Source organism: Zingiber officinale, chromosome 10A (assembly GCF_018446385.1).
Source record: "Zingiber officinale cultivar Zhangliang chromosome 10A, Zo_v1.1, whole genome shotgun sequence".
NCBI classification, from domain to species: domain Eukaryota; kingdom Viridiplantae; phylum Streptophyta; class Magnoliopsida; order Zingiberales; family Zingiberaceae; genus Zingiber; species Zingiber officinale.
The window spans coordinates 9,473,622-9,495,219 of NC_056004.1; positions in this window are offsets into that span (position 1 = coordinate 9,473,622).

The window sequence follows — 21,598 nt, forward strand, 5'->3', positions numbered from 1 at the left end:
TATATTCCTTGGTCATGGCAAAAAAGGAAAGTTTTTTTTAAAAAAAATAAAACTTCCTTTTATACTTGTCATGGTCGGCCACCTCCTTGTGTTCCAAACAAAGAAAGTTTTAAACATAAAATTAAAACTTCTATTTTTTTCCGGTAAGAAATTTTAATTAAAAAATTTCTTCCTTTAAATCCCTTGTTGGTTGTAAAAGGAAAATTATATAAATTAAAATCACTCTTTTAAAATATGTGGGTGGTTACAAAAAATGAAAGTTTTATCAAAAATTAAAAATTTTCTTTTCATTACAAATAAGGAAAGATATCAAACCTTTCTCTTAATCCATTGTAGAAAGCTATAAAAAGAAAGATTTAAAATTTTAAAACTCTCTTTTAAAACCATGGCTTCCACATAAGGAAAGATTAAAAAATTTATAATCTCCTTTTAATGTGGCCGGCCACCTTGCTTGGGCTCCAAGCTAGGGCCGCCCACAATTGGCTCCTCTCTTGGTTTGGTTTGGCCAGCCCTAGCTTGGGTTCCAAGCTAGGCTTGGCCGACCACCTAGAGGTAGGTAAGAAGTTGGGTTTAGTGGATATAAGACTTTATAAATAAGAGGTTATAATAGGGACCTAGAGGAGGAATTGGCTTTGGTCTCCCGATAAGCTTGAGCTTCCCGTGTTCGCCCCGAACACCCAACTCGAGTTCATCAATAATAACTCATACCAATAAAGAGTTATTATTGCACTATCGCAACAATCCCATATTACAATAAGGGCTCCTTCTTATCATGAGTGCGTTAGTCTCCTTGTGTTTAAGATATTGAATGACCACTATTTAAATGAGTTACTGAGAACTCACTTAATTAATATCTAGCACCAAAAGTAGTACCACTCATCCTTATTATCATGTCAGACTAAGTCTGTTGGGTTTTTCGGGCCGCGAAAACCACTTTTCGCGTCGCGAAAACCCCGAATCACCCAAGGCCAACGGATCCGTGCAAGGAAAACCAAAAATAAATACGAGTACGAGTTTGAAAAACCTTTTAGATCTACTCCTAGATCTACATGTTAAGAACTTTACCCTTGTTGCGTGCCTTTCGCGTTCCCGCTCATCCAAGGAGTTGCCGGATCTCTAAACCGTCAAGCGTCGGTCCTCTAGAAGTATCCACACGGACACGTAGGTGGAGAAAACCTTACACAAAGGTGTGCTAGCACCTTGGTAAGATTCGGCCAAGGCAAGGAGGAGAGGGAGAGGGAGAGCTTGAGAGGAAGATGAAGAAGATACACCACTGGAATGAAAAATGAATTCCCCATTCAAAAACCAAAGTGGCCGGCCACTTCTCCTTTGTGTAACTCCCCATTAAATGCAATTAATGTGAAGTTATTAAGAAAATGGCTTTGTAACTTCCATGAGGTGGCACCCATGATGATGTGGAATATCATCATTGGTCCACCTAATGCCAACTCACCAATGAGGTGGCAAAAGGTCAAGTCAAAATTGACCTTTGGTCTTCCTTCTCAAGTCAAGTTAAACTTGACTCAATCTCTACCATGGTGGATCTAATCCAACCATTTGATTCGAGTCAACTTAATATAATGAATCTAATTCATTAAATTAAATTGATCCAATGAGTCAAAATCAAAATTAGACTCATTGAACACATGAATCAACTTGAGTCGAACTCAAGTTAGCCCAATTAGGATTACTCTTAATCCAATTTGATTCATCAAATGAATCTAATCCTCTTGGTTCATCATATGAACCTAATCTCCATCTAATTGTCCTAAGTGTGTGACCCTATAGGTTCTTGTAATGTTGGCAATGCCCTAAACCCATTTAGGAGCATAAGCAATGAGCGGTATCTAGCAATACATCATTACTACCCAAGTTACAAGAATGTCGAGATCCGACATCACCGTGTGACTACTAATTGTGACTCCTCACAATATGTGATATTGTCCTTCTATCCTAGACATCTAGATTGATCAATATGAGGCATAGACCGTGTCATCCTCTAATCAATCTAAATCTTGAACTCCAAGTAGACTCACTCGATCAAATGAGCTCAACATCTATTGTTGACTCATTTGGGCATGGCCATGACTTAGTGGTCTCACTCTATCAAGAATACCGATGTCGCTCCCGTCATATGGGAGGGATAGATCCCATCTACATCACTCACATCCCTCTACATAATTCGTTATATACCCAGTAATCGCCTTTATAGTCCGCCCAGTTACGGGTGACGTTTGACGAAACCAAAATACATAACTCCTTATGTAGGGATCCATGGTGACTTCAGGTCTAAGGACTAATAGTCATACTAATAGGCACATGAGAAAGTATATGACACTCATATAACGATCCATGATACTTTCTCATGGCGGGTCATTCAGTATACATTCTCCAATGTATACCCATGTGTCAGCTTGATATCTCTATATCCATGACTTGTGAGATCAAGTCATCGAGCTGACCTACATGCTAGTCTTATTGCATTAACATTGTCCCTGAATGTTAATACTCGACTAGGAATGATTTAGAGTAGTGTTCCCTATATCATCTCACTATCGATTCAACTAATCGATTGATATAGGTATGAATCTTCTACTCAAGGACGCTATTATACTTAGTCTATTTGGCACTAATACAAATAAGTATAATAACCAAACAAATGCCTTTATTAATATACAAGAATATGATACAATGAGTCCATACAATTATCAAATGATTGGCTCTAGGGCTCTAACTAACAATCTCCCACTAGCACTAGTGCCAATCAGTATAGGCTCTAAGGCTTAATGACCTAGTGTGACCATCATGCTTCCTCTGTGCCAAAGCCTTGGTCAAGGGATCTGCGATGTTAGCCTCTGTAGGTACTCTACAAATCTTCACATCTCCTCTATCGATAATCTCTCGAATGAGATGGAAGCGCCGTAGTATGTGCTTGGTCCGCTGGTGTGAGCGAGGTTCCTTCGCTTGTGCTATAGCTCCATTGTTGTCACAATAGAGCTCAACTGGATCAGCGATGCTAGGAACCACCCCAAGTTCAGTGATGAACTTGTGGATCCAAACTGCCTCCTTTGCTGCCTCTGATGCAGCAATATACTCGGCCTCTGTTGTAGAATCAGCTACTGTGTCTTGCTTAGAACTCTTCCAGCTCACAACACCACCATTTAAGAAAAACACGAACCCTGATTACGATCGGTAATCATCCTGATCGGTCTGGAAGCTGGCATCACTGTAACCCTTTACAGTTAGCTCAGCATTGCCTACATATATCAAGAAATATTCTTTAGTCCTTCGTAAGTACTTAAGAATATTCTTGACCGCTATCCAGTGACTTTCACCTGGATCTGACTGGTATCTGCTCGTCATGCTCAAAGCATACGAGACATCAGGTCGAGTACATAGCATGGCGTACATGATCGATCTAATGGCTGAGGCATAAGGGATCTGATCCATGTGGTCTCTCTCCTCTCTAGAAGAGGGACCTTGAGTCTTCGAAAGACTCACGCCATGTGACATCGGCAGAAATCCCTTCTTGGAGTTCTGCATGGCAAACCGAAGGAGTTCCTTGTCAATGTATGTACTCTGACTTAGGCCAAGCAATCTCTTAGATCTATCTCTATAGATCTGTATCCCTAAAATGTGGGATGCCTCACCTAAGTCCTTCATTGAGAAGCAACTCCCAAGCCAGGTCTTGACAGACTGAAGCATAGGGATGTCCTTCCCAATGAGTAGTATGTCATCCACATACAATATTAGGAAGACAACTATGTCCCCTACAACCTTCTTGTAGACACATGGTTCATCTTTGTTCTTGATGAAACCAAACTGCTTGATTGCATCATCGAATCGAAGATTCCAGCTCCGAGAAGCTTGCTTTAGTCCATAAATGGACCTATGCAGCTTGCATACTCTACTAGTATGCTGTGGATCTACAAAACCCTCAGGTTGTGTCATGTACACATCCTCGAGTAGGTTTCCATTCAGAAACGCGGTTTTGACATCCATCTGCCATATCTCATAGTCATGGTAGGCTGCAATAGCAATCATGATCCGAATGGACTTAAACATCGCTACTGGAGAAAAGGTTTCATCATAGTCAATACCATGAATCTGCTTGAAACCTTTAGCTACCAAGCGACCCTTATAGATAAGTCCATCCATGTCAGTCTTTCTCTTAAAGACCCACTTGCACCCAATGGGTTTTACCCTTTCAGGTGGATCAACCAAAGTCCATACTTGGTTGGTGTACATGGATTCCATCTCGGATCTCATGGCTTCTAACCATTTCTCGGAATCTAGACTCATCACAGCTTCTTGATAGGTGGTAGGCTCATCCTCTATGAGCACAATGTCATCATGGTCAGACAAGAGAAATGAGTATCTCTCAGGCTGACGACGTACCCTATCAGACATGCGAAGAGGTATGTCTACTTGAACCGGTTGTTGTTCCTCAACTCCTTGTGGAACAACATCATCCACAACACTTTGTGGTTCCAGTTCAATTTCCATCGAGGCATTAGTGCTATTGTTCGCATCTTGAACTTCTTCAAAATCGAACGCGCTCCCACTAGTCTTTCTAGAAACAAACTCCCTTTCTAGAAAGACCCCAGTCTTTGCCACAACTACCTTGTGCTGACTGGGAATGTAGAAGTAATATCCCTTAGATTCCTTGGGATATCCGATGAAATAGCACTTGTCGGATTTGGGTCCTAATTTGTCTGAGACTTGACGTCGTACGTAAGCCTCGCAATCCCAAATCCTCATGAAAGACACCTGGGCATCTCTCCCAGTCCATATCCTATATGGTGTCTTTATCACGGCCTTTGATGGAACTCGGTTGAGTATGAAAGCTACCGTGTCTAGAGCATATCCCCATAGATATGTCGGAAGATCTGTGTGACTCATCATAGATCGTACCATATCTAATAGGGTACGATTCCTCCTTTCGGATACACCATTCCACTGTGGTGTTCCAGGAGGAGTGAGTTGGGATAGAATCCCACACTCAGCTAGGTAGTCACGAAACTCATGGCTAAGGTATTCTCCACCTCGATCTGATCGAAGTATCTTAATACTCTTGCCAAGCTGGTTCTGTACTTCATTCTTGAATTCTTTGAACTTTTCAAAGGATTCAGACTTATCTGTCATCAAGTACACATAACCATATCTACTGAAGTCATCAGTAAATGTGATGAAGTATCTATAACCGCCTCTAGCAGCAACATTGAAAGGGCCACATACATCACTATGTATGAGTCCTAACAAATCAGTTGCTCTCTCACTATGCCCACTAAAGGGGGTCTTGGTCATCTTGCCTCGTAGGCATGACTCGCATATCTCATATGATTCTAAATCAAATGAGTCCAGCAAACCATCCTTATGGAGCTGGGATAAGCGCTTGTCATTTATATGACCTAAGCGACAGTGCCAGAGGTAGGTTTGGTTCATGTCATTTGACTTGAACCTCTTGGTACTAATGTTATAGATAGGGCTCTCAAGGTCTAGAATATAGAGTCCGTTTATTAGTGGTGCACTACAATAGAACATATCTTTTAAATAAACAGAACAACATTTGTCTTTTATTATAAAAGAGTATCCTTTCTTGTCTAAACAAGAAACTGAAACTATGTTCTTAGTAAGAGCAGGCACATAACAACAATCATCTAAATCTAGTACAAGCCCAGAGGGCAGAGATAGCTGATAAGTTCCTACAGCAACAGCAGCAACCCGTGCTCCATTGCCTACTCGTAGGTCCACCTCGCCCTTTGCCAATGCTCTGCTATTTCTCAGCGCCTGCACATCAGTACAAATGTGAGAAGCACATCCAGTATCTAATACCCATGATGTAGAAATAGATAGATTGACTTCTATAACATATATACCTGAAGTGGAAGTCTCACTTCGCTTCTTCTTAAGATCCTCCAAGTATACCTTGCAGTTCCTCTTCCAGTGGAAGCAGGTAGCATCCTTGGCGGCCCCCCCTTTAGGCTTCAGTGCCTTGCCTTTGCCCTTGGTTTGGGACTTTCCCTTACCTTTGGGCTTGCCCTTGCCCTTGTGCTTCTGGACCATCAGAATGGGCTTAACCTTCTTTAGGTTAATCTCAGCAGTTCGTAACATACTAAGTAGCTCAGGCAGTGGCTTGTCAATCTCGTTCGTGTTATAGTTGAGAACGAATTGACTATAGCTATCCGGTAAGGACTGCAAGATCAAGTCAGTGACCAGCTCTTGGCCAAGTGGGAACCCCAGTCTTTGTAGGTTCTCTATGTACCCAATCATCTTGAGTACATAAGGACCTACAGGAGCCCCGTTTGACATCTTACACTGAAACAGTGCCTTCGAGATCTCAAATCTCTCATGCCTCACTTGTCCCTGATATAGTTGGCGAAGATGCTCAACCATATCGTAAGCGCCCATCAACTCATGTTGCTTCTGAAGCTCAGAGTTCATGGTCGCGAGCATTAGACAGGACACATCTAATGCGTCGTCTTGATGCTTCTTGTAACCATCTTTATCTGCTCGCGGGGCATTGGCAAGAGGAGCCTCCGGAATGGGCTGCTCCAGAACGTACAGTTTACGTTCCTGGGTGAGAACTATTCTTAAGTTCCTGTACTAGTCCAGGAAATTTACTCCGTTGAGCTTGTCCTTCTCAAGGACAGATCGCAGGGAGAAGGAATTCATGTTCGACGTCATGGTTATCTACAACAAAAATTTGCAGAAATAAATATCATATTCTTTAAAAATCATTTAATTAGGCCTTTAACTAAATGATGCTCCCACTGAATACTATAATTCATGTGGGACAAGATCCACATCATACTAACCCTTGAGTTAGCTTTGGCTAATACGCCCAAGGCTTAGTATGATCGGTAGGTAACGATTACCAATTACATCTCTATGCAACTCTTGTTTATAAGATCAAGATCCATATTTATATTAAAACTCGAGTTAGCTATGGCTAATACGCCCGAGAGTTAATATAAACGTGATTTTGTCCTACCTTTCCAACTTATTGGAAGAATGCCTATAGTTGACTCGATCCAACCGAGTAGCTAGGAATACTCAATCTAATTGAGTTTGTATTCACCCATGCGTTGATAGGCGGGACCAAGATTGTCCCTCCATACACTACCAAGATAATATGTATTGCTCTGCTTTGGCAGCTTCAACAATACATGTGATCGAGGTAGTGATAGGTATCACGGCACGGTTAGGCATTAGAGTTGAGTCAATTGAGATCTAATCTAATCGAAAGGGATGCATCTTTTGCACGACTTAGATCTAATCTAATCGCAAGGGTGCATCATGTGCACGACTTAGATCTAATCTAATCGTAAGGCACTAATTAATTAACTACTTTTTAAATATGCATCACATACAAAAGCAATTAATTAATCTATTTGTGATTTAGTCATGGCCCTACTACGATCTTCTCAAGCCAATGAGAAGATCGATTGGTCAACCTAGGGTCAACAGCTTCTCCAAGCTCCTCCCTTTGACCACCTTGTGTTGCTCGTGCCCGCCTCGGAACTCCGTCTCGTGTGGACCCTCCACCGCTCCAATTTGTATATTACAATTTGAAACTCGAGTTACATTCGAGTCTAAATCTAATTTACAACAAGAATATAAGAGAAGGCACGACGCGCAGGTCGCGAATATAATCCAACACTCGCAAACACATAACGACACGCAGGCCGTATTATGAATTACAACACAATCCAATCATATTGGGTTTTTTTGGGCCATGACTATCACAAAATTAATATATAATTCAAAATTATATATTTTTCATAATTTTTTGTAATTTTAAAATTAATTTTTACAATTTTTACGAGTAAAATTTGTCGGCGGACCCGTTTAGCGATTTCGGGCGCAATCGCGGAACGGATCCCCTTGCGGGGCCAGGGGCAGCGCCCCTACCCGTGATCTAACCATTGCGAGGGTTCCTTTGCGATCCAACAGCGCCTAAACCCGCTGTCCCAAAACGATTTGGGTCGAGACGTTGCGGTTTTGGAAAAATCTTCCCGGCGGGTTCGTTTTTAGCGATTTCGGGTGCAACCGCGGAGCAAATCCCCTTGCGGGGTTAGGGGAAGTACCCCTACCCGCGATCTAACCATCGCGAGTTGCTCCTAAGAGATCTAATGGCACCCAAGCCCGCTGTCCCCAAAAAATTTTGGGGCGAAACGAAGCCGTTTTGGAAAAATCTTTGCGGTAGCCGAAGCCTACAAGTGCCGAGACACTTGTGGTTCGCTTCTACGGAAAAATTACCCAGAAAAACTGGAAAACCATAATTTTATAGAAAATTACAGAAACTTTAGTTTTTCATAAAACCAAAAACAAACTCGTACAAGCCTTCACGTGGCTTTGATACCACTGTTGGGTTTTTCAGGCCGCGAAAACCGCTTTTCGCGTCGCGGAAACCCCGAATCACCCAAGGCCAACGGATCCGTGCAAGGAAAACCAAAATTAAATACGAGTACGAGTTTGAAAAACCTTTTAGATCTACTCCTAGATCTACATGTTAAGAACTTTACCCTTGTTGCGTGCCTTTCGCGTTCCCGCTCGTCCAAGGAGTTGCTGGATCTCTAAACCGTCAAGCGTCGGTCCTCTAGAAGTATCCACACGGACACGTAGGTGGAGAAAACCTTACACAAAGGTGTTCTAGCACCTTGGTAAGATTCGGCCAAGGCAAGGAGGAGAGGGAGAGGGAGAGCTTGAGAGGAAGAAGAAGAAGATACACCACTTGAATGAAAAATGAATTCCCCATTCAAAAACCAAAGTGGCCGGCCACTTCTCCTTTGTGTAACTCCCCATTAAATGTAATTAATGGGAAGTTATTAAGAAAATGGCTTTGTAACTTCCATGAGGTGGCACCCATGATGATGTGGAATATCATCATTGGTCCACCTAATGCCAACTCACCAATGAAGTGGCAAAAGGTCAAGTCAAAATTGACCTTTGGTCTTCCTTCTCAAGTCAAGTCAAACTTGACTCAATCTCTACCATGGTGGATCTAATCCAACCATTTGATTCGAGTCAACTTAATATAATGAATCTAATTCATTAAATTAAATTGATCCATTGAGTCAAAATCAAAATTAGACTCATTGAACACATGAATCAACTTGAGTCGAACTCAAGTTAGCCCAATTAGGATTACTCTTAATCCAATTTGATTCATCAAATGAATCTAATCCTCTTGGTTCATCATATGAACCTAATCTCCATCTAATTGTCCTAAGTGTGTGACCCTATAGGTTCTTGTAACGTTGGCAATGCCCTAAACCCATTTAGGAGCATAAGCAATGAGCGGTATCTAGCAATACATCATTACTACCCAAGTTACAAGAATGTCGAGATCCGACATCACCTTGTGACTACTAATTGTGACTCCTCACAATATGTGACATTGTCCTTCTATCCTAGACATCTAGATTGATCAATATGAGGCATAGACCGTGTCATCCTCTAATCAATCTAAATCTTGAACTCCAAGTAGACTCACTCGATCAAATGAGCTCAACATCTAATGTTGACTCATTTGGGCATGGCCATGCACTTAGTGGTCTCACTCTATCAAGAATACCGATGTCGCTCCCGTCATATGGGAGGGATAGATCTCATCTACATCACTCACATACCTCTACATAATTCGTTATATACCCAGTAATCGCCTTTATAGTCCACCCAGTTACGGGTGACGTTTGACGAAACCAAAGTACACAACTCCTTATGTAGGGATCCATGGTGACTTCAGGTCTAAGGACTAATAGTCATACTAATAGCCACATGAGAAAGTATATGACACTCATATAACGATCCATGATACTTTCTCATGGCGGGTCATTCATGTTGGTGCAACCTTAGGTCAAGGTTGACTTGGTTGACCTGACTCGAGTTGTGTTTTGATGTTTGACGATGTTTGACGAGAAGAGAGTTGTATTCTTGATGTTTGACAAGAATAGGTGTTTGGGAGATTGTAGGTGCAACCTTAGGTCAAGGTTTACCTGGTTGACCTGATTCGGGAAAAGTCCAAGCAGGGAGCTTGGCACGCGAAAAGTCCAAGTATGGAGACTTGGCACTGGAAAAGTCCAAGTACGGAGACTTGGCACGGGGAAAAGTCCAAGCAGGTAGCTTGGCACGCAGAAAGCCCAAGTATGGAGACTTGGCACGGGAAAAGTCCAAACAGGAAGTTTGGCACGGGGAAAAGTCCTGGTGAGTGAAGCCAGGCAGTGAGAAAGTCCTAACTGGGATGTTAGGCAGTGTGGAAAGTCTTGGTGAGTGAAGCCAGGCAGTGGGAAAGTCCTAACTGGGATGTTAGGCAGTGTGGAAAGTCCTGGTGAGTGAAGCCAGGCAGTGGGAAAGTCCTAACTGAGATGTTAGGCACTTGAAAAGTCCTGGTGAGTGAAGCCAGGCAGTGAGAAAGTCCTAACTGGGATGTTAGGCAGTGTGGAAATCCTGGTGAGTGAAGCCAGGTGAAAGTCCTGGTGAGTGAAGCCAGGCAAGGGAAAATCCAGATGGATCAGGGATGATCGGACATCTGGTGTTGAGAAAAGTCCAAGTAGGTCAAAGGGATTGACCGGACACTTGGCGGGGAATTCTAGCAGGTCAAGGGAGTGACCAGATGCTAGGAATGAAGTACCAACAGGTCGAGATTGACCGAATGTTGGTTTGGAAGGCTTGGGACTTGGTTTGGGCAAAAACAAAGTCACTAGTTATCTGATCGGTCTCAAAAATCACCATCATTGATATCATCAACACCTGAGCCAGAGCTAGAACCATCATTTGATTCAGAGGAAGTCACATCTACATGTTTAGAAATTTCAAGTATTTCTCATCAAAATAAGGTTAGTATTTCTTGTGATCTTTTAGAAAATTTTATAGAGGTACCTATCATTGACTTTGTTGGATGTGATTCAGTTTTTATTTCTTATTCTTATTTTCTTAATATGGTTATGGCTCTATCTTATCTAATATGTTTGTGGGAGATTTGTATTTTCTTTGCATGTACAGATTTCACTTGGGCTAATAATTGGAAGCTCAATCTGAACCGTCTTCGACCACCCGAAAGAACTTTAAAGAAGACGAAGATGGAGAGAGCGATACTTCATTTTTTAACTCCTATATTAAAAGCTCCCTCCATAATAAGAGCCCTTGGTAGGAGGGTGTTGAAATATCTTACCCCTCCAAGAGCAAGATTTAGGTGAATCTAATGAGGTGGTCGAGCTAATGACTTTAAACAAGCGCTTCTTGGGAGGCAACCCAAGTTCATTTTCCATATTTTCTTTTATGTCTTTAGTTCTCTCTTTATAATAAACATGTATCCTCTACTTAATTTTTCTTCTCTATCTTATTGTTGTAGAATTCAAAGTTGTGGAGGAATTTGAGTATTGGATGGAGGAGTATCTTTAAAAACATGAATGTCAACCATTTGGAGCTCATCACTTGGTAACTTCTCTTAAAATCTCCTCCACATTGTTTTTAGTTTTCATTGGGACAATGAAAAGTTTAAGTCTGGGGGGATGCATTAGATGCATTTGATTTGCTTTGTTTGTTTTTGTTTTTGCTTATGTCTTGCATTTTGTTTTGATTTTTTGTGGCATACATCTTGAGAACATCAAACTCCATTTTTATGTTTTCTTGTCTTAAAGAAAATTGTTAGCACGTTCTTTATCTTGATTCATGATATTGTAAATGATGATAGTATGTTTAGTGTACTCCTTTTCTCTATCTTGAGTAGCATGAATTGAGCTAAGTATCAATTAGAAATAAGTTTTAGTCTTGGCCTAACCTTAAGGATCTTACTTTCACTACACTTTGACTTGATTCTTGAATAGTTGATATCATTGAAATAGTCATGATTCATCTTGTTTGTTTAGTACTTGGTTTCCATGGTGATTTCACAAACTTCATTTTGGTTACTTGATGAGGCTCAACTAATGTACGCCCATTTGGAAAAATTAAAATATCCCAACATTTGTGCTAAAAGTACAATTGTGAAATAAGATTTGCGCAATGCAAATACTTATGAAAAAAAATGTCAAAAAAAAAGCAAAGAAAAAAAAGTGAATAAGGGATATAAAAAACAGTTGCCGTGAGTGGAATCTAGCAAGTCACCCCTTTGAGACCGAGTTAGGTTACTGGGGACATGACTGTTAGCTTCTCTTGAGATTGAGCACGCCTTTGAGACCTTGGGTTGATTGAGAAATATTAACCAAGTGTGTGGCAAGTAAGTACCTATCACTGGTTACTTGTCTATCCCCGGAAACATTAGAAATTCAAACTTGATGACGACTTGACTAGGACATAGATTAAAACTTGAAGAGTATTGAGTTACTTATTTGCACCGTGCACAAGAGACTTATGCTTAAGCCATACTTGGTTTATTTCTATGATCATGCTCATTAATGAAACTTGTGGATAGAGTTAGGAGAGTGCATTAAGGATTTTGATGCATTGTTGAATACATGAATCGTGATTGCGACATTTAGCTTGAGGACAAACAAATGTTTAAGTCTGGGGGTGTGATGTGCGTTGATTATATAGACTTTTATACATACTTTGACGCACATCTACTTGTACTTCATGCGCATAATCTATGTTTATTGTACCTTATTTCATTATAATGTCATAATTCCATGATATTTTTTCGCAGATATACTCTTTGCTTGTTTTGATTGATAGGACATGATTTGGATCAAAAACGGAGTTTAAATGAAGTCGAGAGCTTCTAGCATGACACGGGCATGAAAAACTAAGTTTTCTTCATGTTCTGGCCGTGTGGCACCCACACGGCCATGTCAAGGCCGTGTGGGGGGCGTGTAAAGGCCGTGTGAACCTCACACGGCCGTGTGAAGGCTGTGTGGAACTTTCAACACTGTAGATCAAAACTAAAATGGTCATAACTTTGTGCTCGGTTGGAGTTATGAGCTGTTATAGATATCAAAATGTAGATAACTTCAAGATATACAACTCTTATAAAGACTTCATCCAGAGAAAACCACGTCTTGAAGGTCTAAAATGCATTTCTATGTGACACGGCCTTAGCACAGGGCCGTATGGAATCCCTGCACTACACACCAAGAGTAAAACAGGCATAACTTTGTCATCCATTGGAGGTTTGGGCTGTTCTTTGAACCAGTTTGTAGATAACTTCAGGACAACTTTGATGAAGACTTCAACTAGAGAAAATCCCATTTTGATGGAGTAAAAGGCATTGCAATAAGACATAGCTATTAAGGGCCAATCAAGGGGGTGTGTGAGCCACATGACCATGTCATGCAGGGGGGTGTGAGTTCCACACGGCCGTGTGAGCCACACGGCCGTGTGAGCCACACGGCCGTGTAAGATTTCCAGAGGAGAAGAATGACATGGCCATGTGAACCACACGGCCGTGTAAGGTTTCCAGAGGAGAAGAATGACATGGTCGTGTGGATCTACACGGCCGTGCAAGGAGTGCAGTGGCAGAGCCAGACATGGCCGTGTCTCACACACGGCCGTGTGAGATAGGCAGAGAGGGGAGTGAGCCAGGGGGTGTCCCACACACGGCTAGGTCCTGGGGTCTTGTGGCACCCGATTTTCCTCCTCTATATAAAGGTTTCTTCTTCATTTCAAAGGGGATTTTCTCCCCTTTGGGAGAAAGGATGATTTGGACGATTCCTTCCATTCTTGGGTGGATTTTTGGGTGATCTAAGGGAAGATCTTCACCGATTCGACTCCAAGATCAAAGGATTGGATCCGAAGACCATTCTTCTCCGTAGATAAGTTTTCTTTCTCTCCTTTCTTGGATTTGAGGGATTTGAAATGCTTGTAATCTTGGTTTATTTCGGATTCTTTCTTCAATTTATGGAGTAGGTATCTTGTTCTTGGAATGGAGGGAGTATTTGTAAGGAATTCTTGATGTAAAACTCTTGTGGATATGCCAATTTCTCATTTCTATGATTTTGCCCTGTTTTGTATCTATTTGATCTTGTGTGGAATGTTGTGATTGTGCCTAATTACCATGCTTGATTAAATGTTTGGATATCTTATGGATCTTGTAGAGGTAATTCCTCATTCGATTTTCTGAGGGATCTTCGTGACAGGAACATGCCCGTGTAAGGACGTTTGAGGGAGGATCTTGAAAGGAAAATTAGGTATTTCAAGAGGGTAGGATAGATTGTACACATTAATCCTTATATCTTGATGATGTTGAGAAGTAGTGATTTCTATGTTGATTTTCTGAGGGAAGCACACGAAAGGTGCAGGCCCGTGTAAGGACAACATAGGGTTCATTCCTAATCGATCACATTTAGATGTATTTCAGTCCTAGGACGGTTGTCCATTGCAAGAGAGAACCGACAACCTTCTACAAACGGTGGATAATTGAGAGATAAGATTTGGTAGATCATTTACATTAAAGAACTTTACAAAGAAACCAAAACTCCTAGTATATCCCTTATCATTGCCTTATTCTTATTGCCTATTCTTCCATTATTTTGTTTACTTTTCATAGTTACACTTAGACTTTGTTAATCCATTGATTTGTTGTCTAACTACTTCGCTTTGAGACATTCTTAGTGCTTATTCCAGTCCCTGTGGATACGATAATCTTTTATATTACTTGCGATATATGAAGATGAGGACTCTTCAGATGAGGATTTTATTGATAATGCTGTGGTAAATAAGTTTTCAGATCTACCTCAATATTTTATAGGGTGTTATAGTTACATTGACCTTTCAAATGATAAATGTAATGTGGTAGATCAACTTAAAACTACAAGTGAATTTATTGATCCTCTTGTTATTGATTCTTCTATTGAGGATACAGATGTTGGTTTATTTTTTGATGTATGTGTTGATAATGATGATATGGAAGAATGTGTAGGGAGCTGTGTTGTGGAAGCAGCATCTCAAGGATCACCTCCTTTGTCCACACAACCCTTAGAGGTTGTAAGAATTGATCATGTTGTGGAACAATGTGTAAGGGCTTATGCAGAGCTAGCAAAGTCTCAAAAATCACCATCATTGATATCATCAACACCTGAGCCAGAGCTAGAACCATCATTTGATTCAGAGGAAGTCACATCTACATGTTTAGAAATTTCAAGTATTTCTCATCAAAATAAGGTTAGTATTTCTTGTGATCTTTTAGAAAATTTTATAGAGGTACCTATCATTGAATTTGTTGGATGTGATTTAGTTTTTATTTCTTATTCTGCATATCTTAATATGGTTATGGCTCTATCTTATCTAATATGTTTGTGGGAGATTTATATTTTCTTTGCATGTGCAGATTTCATTTGGATTAATAATTGGAAGCTCAATCTGAACCGTCTTCGACCACCCGAAAGAACTTCAAAGAAGACGAAAATGGAGAGAGCGTTACTTCACTTTTTAATGCCACTGTTGAAAGCTCCCTCCATAATAAGAGCCCTTGGTAGGAGGGTGTTGAAATATCTTACCTCTCCAAGAGCAAGATTTAGATGAATCTAATGAGGTGGTCGAGCTAATGACCTTAAACAAGCGCTTCTTGGGAGGCAACCCAAGTTCATTTTCCTTATTTTCTTTTATGTCTTTAGTTCTCTCTTTATAATAAACATGTATCCTCTACTTAATTTTTCTTGTCTATCTTATTGTTGTAGACTTCAAAGTTGTGGAGGAATGTGAGTATTGGATGGAGGAGTATCTTTAAAAATATGAATGTCAACCATTTGGAGCTCATCACTTGGTAACTTCTCTTAAAATCTCCTCCACATTGTTTTTAGTTTTCATTGGGACAATGAAAAGTTTAAGTCAGGGGGGATGCATTAGATGCATTTGATTTTCTTTGTTTGTTTTTGTTTTTGCTTATGTCTTGCATTTTGTTTTGATTTTTTGTGGCATACATCTTGAGAACATCAAACCACATTTTTATGTTTTCTTGTCCTAAAGGAAATTGTTAGCACGTTCTTTATCTTGATTCATGATATTGTAAATGATGATAGTATGTTTAGTGTACTCCTTTTCTCTATCTTGAGTAGCATGAATTGAGCTAAGTATCAATTAGAAATAAGTTTTAGGCTTGGCTTGGCCTTAAGGATCTTATTTTCACTACACTTTGACTTGATGCTTGAATGGTTGGTATCATTGAAATAGTCATGATTCTTCTTGTTTGTTTAGTACTTGGTTTCCATGGTGATTTCTCAAACTTCATTTTGGTTACTGGATGAGGCTCAACTCATGAAAGCTCATTTAAAAAAATCAAAATATCCCAAAATTTGTGCTAAAGGTACATTTGTGAATAAGATTTGCACAATGCAAACCCTTATGAAAAAAAAGCAAAGAGAAAAAAGTGAATAAGGGATATAAAAAACAGTTGTCGTGAGTGGAATCTAGTAAGTCACCCCTTTTAGACCGAGTTAGGTTACTGGGGAAATGACTGCTTAGCTTCTCTTGAGATTGAGCTCGCCTTTGAGACCTTGGGTTGATTGAGAAATATGAACCAAGTGTGTGGCAAGTAAGTGCCTATTACTGGTTACTTGTCTATCACTTGAAACATTAGGAATTCAAACTTTATGATGATTTGACTAGGACATAGATTGAAACTTGAAGAGTTTTGAGTTACTTATTTGCACCGTGCACAAGAGACTTATGCTTAAGCCATACTAGGTTTATTTCTATGATCATGCTCATTAATGAAACTTGTGGATAGAGTTAGGAGAGTGCATTAAGGATTATGATACATTGTTGAATACATGAATCGTGATTGCGGCATTTTGCTTGAGGACAAGTAAAAGTTTAAGTCTAGAGGTGTGATATGCGTAGATTATATACACTTTTATACATACTTTGACGCACATCTACTTGTATTTCATGCGCATAATCTATGTTTATGGCACCCTATTTCATTATAATGTCGTACTTCCATTATATTTTGTTCGGAGATCTACTCTTTGCTTGTTTTCATTGATAGAACATGATTTGGATCAAAAATAGAGTTTAAATGAAGTCGAGAGCTTCTAGCATGACACGGGCATGCAAAACTAAGTTTTCTTCATGTTCTGGCCATGTGGCACCCACACGGCCGTGTAAAGGTCGTGTGGGGGGCGTGTAAATGCCGTGTGAACCTCACACGGCCGTGTGGAACTTTCAACACTGCACACCAAAAGTAAAATGGACATAACTTTGTGCTCGGTTGGAGTTATGAGTTGTTCCAGATATAAAAATGTAGATAACTTCAAGATCTACAACTCTCATGAAGACTTCATCCAGAGAAAATGTTACGTTCCGCAAGGGTACGGAAATGTCGCAAGTAATATAAAAGATTATCGTATCCACAGGGACTGTTGATTAAGCACTAGTTAACATCGCACGGCGAATTATCTAGACAATCGAAAAGTGGTTAACAAACTCTAAAGAGAATGAAAAGAGAAATGAGAGAATGTAAAGAGGTAGAGAATGAGCGTAGTAAATGGAGGGGAATAGATACTAGGATTTCGGTTTCTTTGTGATATTATTCAATGTAAATGATCTACCAAATCTTATTCCTCAATTGTCTAACATTTGTAGAAGGTTGCCGGTTCTCTCTTGCAATAGACAAACGACTTAGAACTGAAATTTATACCTAAATGTGATCAATTAGATATGAACCTACGTTGTCCTTACACAGGATTGCACCTATTACTATGCTTCCCTCAGATATCAACATAGAAGTTCATAGCTTCTTAACCCATAAAGATACAAAGGTTACATCATACAATCCATCCTACCCTCTTGAATAATCCATTTCCTCCTTTCAAGATTATCCCTCAAAAGTTCTTACACGGGCTTGCACCTGTCACGTGGATCCCTCGGAAAATCGAGTGAGAGTTAATCTCTACGAGATCTATAGACATTCAAACATTCAATCAAGCATGGTAATTAGGTCCTAATCACAACAATCCACACGAGATCAAATAGATACAAAAAGGACAAAATCATAGAAATAGGAAATAGGCAAATTCACAATAGTTTGCATACTATCACATTACATCAAACAAGAACAATGCATCAACAAGTCATTGAATAGAATCATGGTGTCTACATAGTTTTACATCATTCATCTCATCACAAATATGTTAGGATCCTTTCGTACGGCTAGAGAGGGGGGTGTGAATAGCCGACCCCAATTCGTTCGATTCTTTCTACAATGTCGAGTTAGCGCAGCGGAAATAAAACAATAGAAGCGACAAGGAAAGAAATCAAACCTCAAACTCAATGGATGTAACGAGGTTCGGAGATTAGGGCTCCTACTCCTCGGCGTGTCCGTAAGGTGGACGAGTCCGGTCAATCCGTCGGTGGATGAGTCCCCGGAGAACCGGCTAATATAAACTCCTTATGGGTGGAGAAACCTCGCCACACTCTTTTGCAACAGCAAACAAAGGAGTACAACAATGGAGAAAACAAACATGAACAATAGAAATTGTAATACACTTGCTTGCCTCTTGTTGTCGATTGGAACCTTGATGAAACAGCAGCTTCTGATCCAAACAGCTAGAACACCGGCAGGAAACTCACGCAAAGCTTCGACGAGTTCAACAGAACTCGGCACAATGAGAGCTCAACCAAAGCTCACGAAGCGAAAAGATTCAAGAAGAAGAAGAGAAACCTTTGGCTCGCAGCCGTAGCCCTCCTTTTATAACCTGCGAAGAAAGCGAAGAAAACACAGAAGAAATCTAGCCATTGCGCGCAGCGGCTAGTGCTCGATCGGTCGGGACCGATCAGACCTATTCGATCGGTCCCGGACCGATCGGCTCTTCACAGCGCCCACCTTTGCGGGTTCGATCGGTGCGTGGACCGATCGAGCCACAATGGATCGGTCCACGACCGATCCCAACCTCAGCGACATCGTCTCGATCGGTCCCTGAACCGATCAGGACATCTGATCGTCGTGGACCGATCACGGCTGGACCGATCACCGCCTCTCTTTTGCCTCGTTGGCGATCGGTCACCGATCGATCAAGAACGAACAGAGCTTCGTTGGTATCGATCGGTCACCAACCGATCGAGCAAACAAGTATCACGGATCGGTTTGGTGACCGATCCAGAGCTTGGGTTTGGCCCAAACCAAGTCCCAAGACTTCAAACCAATATCCGGTCAACCTTGACCTATTGGTACTTCATCCCTAACATCTGGTCACTCCCTTGACCTTCCCCGCCAAGTGTCCGGTCAATCCCTTTGACCTACTTGGACTTTCCAACACCAAGTCCGATCATCCCGATCCATCTGGATTTTCCTTGCCCGGCTTCACTCACGAGACTTTCACGGCTTCACTCACCGAGATTTCACATTGCCTAACATCCCGCTTAGGACTTTCCCACGCTTCACTCACGGGACTTTCCACCGCCTCGGCTTCACTCACGTGACTTTCCACACCGCCTAACATCCAGTTAGGACTTTCTCATTCACCTAGCTTCACTCACTAGGATTTTCACGCTTCACTCACCAGGATTTTCCACACCGCCTAACATCCAGTTAGGACTTCCCATTCACCTAGCTTCACTCACTAGGATTTTCACCGCTTCCAATTTTCCATACTGGCTTCACTCACCGGGACTTTCACCTTCACCTAGCTTCACTCACTAGGATTTTCACCGATTCACTCACCGGATTTCCACCGGCTCCACTCACTGGGACTTTTCCCGTGCCAAACTCCCTCTTGGACTTTCCCGTGCCAAGTCTCCATACTTGGACTTTTCCCTGCCAAGCTCCTGCTTGGACTTTTCCAGCCAAGTCTCCATACTTGGACTTTTCCGTGCCAAGCTCCTCGCTTGGACTTTTCCATGCCAAGTCTCCATACTTGGACTTTTCGCGCCAAGCTCCCTGCTTGGACTTTTCTGCCAAGTCTCCATACTTGGACTTTTCCCAAATCAGCTGGACTTTTCCATGCCAAGTCTCCATACTTGGACTTTTTCCCGCATCAGGACAACCAAGTCAACCTTGTCCTACGGTTGCACCAATAATCTCCCAAACATCTATTCTTGTCCCATATCAAGAATAGAACTCTCTCACGAGTGTCAAACATCAACATGCAACACAACTAGGTCAACCTTGACCTAAGGTTGCACCGACAATCTTCCCAAGTCAAACATCAAAATACAACTCGAGTCAAGTCAACTCGAGTCGGGTCAACCAAGTCAACCTTGACCTAAGGTTGCACCAACAATCTCCCCCTTTTTGATGTTTGACAAAACCATAATCAAGTTAGGTTAACCCGATAACCTAACTTAGGTTTTCCAACCATCTTCCAATGTCCAATGTTCTTTCCTTGAACATTCTCTAGACATTCTCCCCTTAGGTTAACCTGATAACCTAACTTGGGTTCTCTAATAATTCTCCCCCTTTTGACACACATCAAAAGTATTCCAATGTTCTTCCTTGACATTCTTTCCCTAGCTTAGGTTAAACCGATAACCTAACTTGGGTTCTCCAATAATTCTCCAATGAACACTCTCCCCTTTTTGACACACATCAAAAAGAATAAGGAGGGTATCAAGGTCAAGAGTTTCTTCCTAATGAAAGTCTCATACCTTTCATTGAAACTCTTATTTTCCCCTTGATACTAAGCTCAACAGTCCACTTAGTGATAATCCCATATCACTAATCCTTAAGGAGTAAAAACTCCCCCTAAAAGTCAACTCCCCTTGACTAATAGTTAAAACTCCCCCTAAAGGCCAACTCCCCCTTGACCATTGCACCAACAATGTCTTGGAGAGTTTCAAACCTTTAGAAATCTAAAAACCAACTTTCAGCCGAAATTTCAGACATGCAGTCGAATTTCAGCACATTGGCACGCTATCAGACCTCACTGGATCGGTCACCAGACCGATCCACAGCACTCTGGATCGGTCCAGTGACCGATCCAGCCCTCCCTGGATCGGTCCAGCGACCGATCCAGACACTGATCAGGGATTTCTGATTTTCTCCCCGGAAGAAGTTCAGAAACTCATAGAAAATTACAGAATGTTCCAAAAATTACGAAACTTTGAGGATACATTCCTCATGTCATACACTATCAAGGAAAAATAGTTTTCTATGAAAATAGTTTCCATTTTTCAATCTTGATACAAAGTTCAAAAACTTTGAAATAGTTCAAGTTTAAGTCATCTTTGTATCATCTTGCTCAATGAAGAATGCTATCACTAGGAAAGCTTCATCAAGGTTTTTCAAATCAATTTTAAAATGTTTTTAAAACCATTTGAATTTAGGACCATAATCTTAGGGCTAGATGTACATGACTTGTACACAAGCTTTCCCTATGATCCTTAATTTCTTGAATTAGGGTCATCTAGGTACAATGACTATGCACCTTGATCCTAACTCATGATCCTAATATCTCACACACATCTAAGGTGCATCAAACCACATTCAAGTCAATTTGATGTGAGATATGGGTTAAGGTCAACTTAGGCTAAGGTCTCATGCATTTTCTAAACACAAATTTGATCTCAATATCAAGATGTGTTCTTCATCCTTAAATCAATTCAATTGATTATTAATGCAAGAGATGATGACATGGCATATAATGATATCATAAGTAAAAACATGTGCCAATGTCATGATGTCATGGCATAAAGTTTGAAAACTTAAATAAAGCATGACATA